Source organism: Neoarius graeffei, chromosome 15, assembly GCF_027579695.1.
Source record: "Neoarius graeffei isolate fNeoGra1 chromosome 15, fNeoGra1.pri, whole genome shotgun sequence".
Taxonomy (NCBI): Eukaryota; Metazoa; Chordata; class Actinopteri; order Siluriformes; family Ariidae; genus Neoarius; species Neoarius graeffei.
In genome coordinates, this window is record NC_083583.1 from 34,567,669 (window position 1) to 34,573,538 (window position 5,870).

Below are 5,870 nucleotides of genomic sequence, written 5' to 3' on the forward strand. Positions count from 1 at the left end.
TGGTGTTGCGAGATCCAGGCCGGTATGAAAGGGTGAAAGTGAATCTGGTGAAAAAGAGAGCCCAGCGGGCCTGTCTGGGGTTGAGTCGTTTGGCGGTGCAGATGTATTCCAGATTCTTATGGTCTGTCCAGACCAGGAATGGGACTATGCACCCCTCCAGCCAGTGACGCCATTCCTCCAGGGCGAGCTTGACCGCCAGCAGTTCCCAGTTGCCTATGTCATAATTGCGTTCGGCCAGCGATAGCCGGCAGGAGAAGAACGCACAGGGGTGGAGTTTGTTGTCGTCTGCTGACCTCTGTGAGAGCACTGCCCCAACTCCCACATCCGAGGCGTCCACCTCAACGATGAATTGCCGCTCCGCATCTGGCATCTGGAGGACGGGAGCAGTGGTGAACCGAGCCTTGAGGGTGGCAAAGGCTTCGTTGGCAGCCGGAGTCCAGGTGAAGGGCTGTTTGGTGCTGGTCAAGGCGGTGAGGGGTGACGCAATGGTGCTGTAATTATGAATGAATTTCCTATAGAAATTTGCGAAGCCCAGGAACTGCTGAAGCTTCTTCCTGCTCTCTGGTACTGGCCATGAAGTCACTGCTGAGACTTTGGCAGGGTCCATCTGGATGCTCCCCTCTGCCACGATGTACCCCAGGAACACCACAGACTTGGCGTGAAACTCACACTTCTCTGCCTTGACGAAGAGGGAGTTTTCAAGGAGACAACGGAGCACTTGCTGGACATGCTGGGTGTGTTTGGACAGGGTCTTTGAGACGATCAGGATGTCGTCGAGGAAAACGAACACGAACTTGTTCAACATATCTCGCAGGACATCATTCACCAGAGCCTGGAATACCGCTGGCACGTTGGTAAGGCCAAACGGCATCACCCGGTATTCATAGTGACCAGTGGGGGTGTTGAACGCGGTCTTCCACTCGTCTCCCTCCCTTATCCGAACCAGGTGGTAGGCATTCCGGAGATTGAGTTTGGTGAAGACCGTGGCTCCCTGGAGCAGCTCGAAGGCGGAGGTAAGCAGTGGGAGAGGGTATCGGTTCTTGACGGTGATGTCGTTGAGACCCCTGTAATCGATGCAGGGGCGCAGGGATCCATCCTTCTTTCCCACGAAGAAGAACCCAGCACCGGCGGGAGAAGAGGATGGACGGATGAGGCCGGCAGCCAGAGAGTCACTGATGTAGGCCTCCATCGCCTTCCTTTCCGGGGCGGACAGAGAGTAGAGACGGCCCTTGGGTGGTGCAGTGCCTGGGAGGAGATCAATGGTGCAGTCATAGGGCCGGTGAGGGGGCAAGGAAGTGGCCTTGGCTTTGCTGAATACCTCCCAAAGGCTGTGATAACACACTGGGACATTAGTGAGGTCGGGGGCAGAGCTGGCAGGTGGAGTATGAGAGGTTAGAGTGGTGGCTCGTAAGCAGGTCCGGTGGCAGTCCTTGCCCCATTCTCTTATCGCTCCAGTGGCCCAGTCGAGGTGAGGACTGTGCTGGCAGAGCCATGGATAGCCCAGGATGAGAGGTTGGCCGGGGGAATGGAGCAGGTGAAACTGGATGGTTTCATGGTGGTTACCAGACAGAGTCATTGGGACAGGGGCAGTGAGGCAGGTGACGGTGCCAAGGAGATGGCCATCCAGTGCCCTGGCTGGAACGGGAGAGGATAAATGATGGCTTTGCAGACCTAACTGGCACGCAAGCTCGGTGTCCATGATGTTAGCCTCGGCGCCAGAGTCAACCAGGGCGGCCAGGGTGTGGGTGGAATCCGACAGACGAAGGCAAACTTGGAGCATAGGTTTCTGGCTGGTGGAGGATTGGAGGATCATTGAACCCAGCCGGGCCCCTCCTGTGTCCGGCGAGCTCAGGCTTCTCCGTGCGCTGATGACTGACTGAGTCTGGCGGGCCCTCTCTTGTCGACAGGTCTGGACCCAGCGGTCAATGCGGACAGCCAGGGCGATGGCCTCATCGAGTGTCGACGGTTGTTCGTACGAGACCAATTCATCCTTCATGTAGTTGGCCAGGCTGTGCAGAAAGGCGTCCACCAGCGCCTGCATGTTCCACTTGCTGCGCCGGGCCAAGGTCCGGAAATCGATCGAGTAGTCAGCCACTGTACATCTGCCTTGGCGAATACTCATCAGTCCTCCAGATGCCTCTACTGATGACGAGCCCAGGTCGAAGACCTTAATCATCTCTGCTGCAAACAGGAAGAAGGAGGCACACGCCGGTGTCCGGCGTTCATACTCAGCAGTCCCCCACAGGTGGGCGCAGCCAGTCAGATGACGAAGGCCACCTTCGCCGCAAAGGTTCTGGGCTGCAGGTCGAACAGCAACCGGCAGCTGGTCAGGAAAGCACGGACTTGGGAGGGGTCACTGTCAAAACGCTCTGGACTGCCGACCTTGGGTTCCGGGGCATCGAGTGCAGCAGGAGCACCTCCCAGAGCTGGCAAGTCAGCAGCGGGTATGACAGGGGCTGATGCAATGAGGGGCGGCAGTGGTTGACTTAGAGGCGCTGGGGGTGCTAGGGCGGTGAGGGGCTGGAGTGCTTGGTCCAGTCATTGTTGCTGTTGACCAAGCTGGATCAGGGCTGCAATGTCGGCAGACATCCGACTGACATCTCCTTCAGTGCACTGCAGCCAGTCTAGGGCAGAGGGTTCGGGTGCTGACTCCATGTTGGTCAGATCGTTCTGTCAGGGACCAGACAGGAGAGGAGATCAAATGCACTCAAACCACAGTTTATTAATAACAGGGGAAAAGGGAGTTGGGAGAATATGTGTGTGTGTGAAGTTCAGTGGCAGGAGGACTGAGAGGCAGGGATGGCTGGTGGGAGCATCTGAGGTCTACCATCCAAGTACTGACCAGACCCGGCCCTGCTCTGCTTAGCAGCTGAGATCAGACGGGATCAGGCATTGTCAGAGAGGTGTGGCTGTAGGCTGACAGCACTTGGGTTGCAGGCAGTCTCCCAGCAATAGTCCCTCAGCAGGCTGGAGTTAGGGAGCAGGCTGGAACACAGAGTCACAGATCAGATAGCAAGATAGGGGGCAGAAATGCAGGGTCAGGTTACCGGGGGTGGAGAGTAGGGCTCCAGGCAGGGCTGCTCACACCGGGCTGATGGAGAGGCAGGCGAGCAGCAGGGCTGGGCAGGCTGGAGATCAGGCGAAGGTACAGGAGAGGCAGGCAAGAGGCAGAGTCGACAGGACAGAAGGCAGATCAGGTTACCGGGGCTGGAGAGCAGACAGAGTCAGACAGAACAGAATATCGTCAGGAGTCAGAGTAGTAGGAACACAGAGCAGGTTATCACGCTGGAAGTTGCAGACGATCTGACACAGAAGCTTGGGAGGACTGCAGCTTAAATACACACAGGGGGCAAGCAGGTGATCGGCAACAGCCAATGACAGCCACTGGAAGTTAATAAGAGGAAGTGAGTGCGGGCGTGGCCGGTAATGCTGAGTGGAGATGTTACCTGAAGAGAGAAGCCCACAGGTAGGACCATGACACATTGTAAGATTTAAATTGAATGAATAAATTAAAACATTAATAAATTAATTTTCATTTTTCAGTACAGGGAAATTTTCATCCATAAAGGAAAATTCTAAATAAAAAATGATGACATAACATCTTGATATGGAAACGTGTTTTGATAATTTCCTCTCAATCACCACTTCTGCTAATTTTTTCTCTGCTGCTGACAAAAACATTTTCATACTGTGATCCAAATATTATCTCTCAAAATAAACTGAAATTTTGAAACTGAAATACTTTTCCTTTTGTGTCTGTCATTCATTCTAAAAAAAAGACAAAAATACACACAAAGAATGTAGAAAACTTAAGGATATGTTTTATTTTCCTTCTGGACAAGCCATTAAGTGTTCTCAGTAGAACCCTACAGGAGAGTGTTTCCTGTCCATGTCAGAAACCTTACAGTTACAGTTTTACCTCTGAATATTGCAAAGCAGTGACACTGGAGACTCCTTCCATAAATGTGAAATAGCATCCACTACCTGTGAATGAACTGTTAATGTACTGTAGAAACAATAACATATTGCAGTGAGAATATGATTCTACATAAACTTGTGATTTGCAGCTGCATGACTGTCAGAGCTTCTGTTATAGAAATTTAATTAATACCTTCTGACCATAGCGGTGTCACCTCACAGCAAGAAGGTCCTGGGTTCGAGCCCCGTGGCCGGCGGGGGCCTTTCTGTGTGGAGTTTGCATGTTCTCCCCGTGTCCGCGTGGGTTTCCTCCAGGTGCTCCGGTTTCCCCCACAGTCCAAAGACATGCAGGTTAGGTTAACTGGTGACTCTAAATTGACCGTAGGTGTGAATGTGAGTGTGAATGGTTGTCTGTGTCTATGTGTCAGCCCTGTGATGACCTGGTGACTTGTCCAGGGTGTACCCCGCCTTTCGCCCGTAGTCAGCTGGGATAGGCTCCAGCTTGCCTGCGACCCTGTAGAACAGGATAAAGCGGCTAGAGATAATGAGATGAGATGAGACCTTCTGACCAATCAGCATCCAGAATTGCTGGGTTTCATGTGACGTCACATCTGCCTCATTAGTTATTCAAAACTTTAGCTGGTGGTCTACCAAAGCTCAGTTGACAAAGCATTTATACGGAGAAGGTGCATTGTTCACATGAAAAATGCCTTATGCTTGCATTGTTTTAGGTTGTTCGAAGTGAAACTGATAAAAGTTTCTTCAGGGTTCCCCGTGAACTAATAAAAAAGGGTGAATGAACACAGGATTTCACAAAAAGACATCGAGAAAGGTGGCTTTTGAACCTCTCACTGAAATCGAAGTGAGCCGAGTGGAAGCGTGCTTGAGTTTGCAGTGATCACTTCGTGAAAGATTTGTATATCCCTCCCAGCTACCGTATGTCCTTAGTATTTTTCAAGTACTTTTCTTGCTGTGTGTCATTATTTTATGGTACTTTTTTTAGTCACAAAGCACTAAAGTCCCCAGCTGTTTCTTTGTTTACTCCTCACAAAGTCCATGTGCATAAAGGTCGCGACAAAATTCTCACCCAGCCATACAGTTACAATGCACCGTGATCACTTCTCCATCTTGTTTAACTACTGTAAGATCCAGGTCTTTAAAGGGATTTCTGATGATCTTTGTGAATGATTTACCTGAGAGATAAAAGCCAACACATGTGAGAATCAAGAGAACTGTTGTTTGTTTACACTTCAACTTGCAGCACTTCGTTGTAAAGACGGGAACAAAAAGCTTAAAAAAACATACTTACACGGGCAAAAACAATACAGGATTCATTCGGCAGCGACTTGATAGCGAGGTCCTTTACCCAGCCACATACAAAAAAGTTGTAAGCCTCCATACTCTACTCTTCCACGCTTTCATCTGTTTTGTGGTGTAGAAGGATGTCTGCAACACCAGATAGTTCGAGATGTTGGGAAACTCAACTGAAGGGTAGTTTTCAAGATCATATGACAAATCTTTCTTTCTCAGACTGTAGGGGTAGATTCCATTGCACATACCAATATATATCTATAAATATATACTCTGAATATATCTATAAAGCGAGCAGTGACTTCTAGATTATGAGCACACTCTGATAAGTTATTGCTAGTTGTTTGCACTACGGCGGCCCTTTAGACCACCAGCTATTTCACTTCCGGTAAAACTGCTAAGAAAGGTCACATGACTGAAACCCAGCAATTCAACAGTTAAATGTGGTGTACTCTGTATTACAACAATTAATGACATTAATTAATTAATATTTTTTTTGTTTTGTTGTGGTGGTGTTACTTAATTAACCTGAATGTTTCAGACATTTTTTATTTTAAAAATCAACCTGACTAATTGAATTTATGAGCCAAAACGCAGCTAGTTTTCAGTTCTGAGGTTGAAGTGTATAATTTGAGCTTATT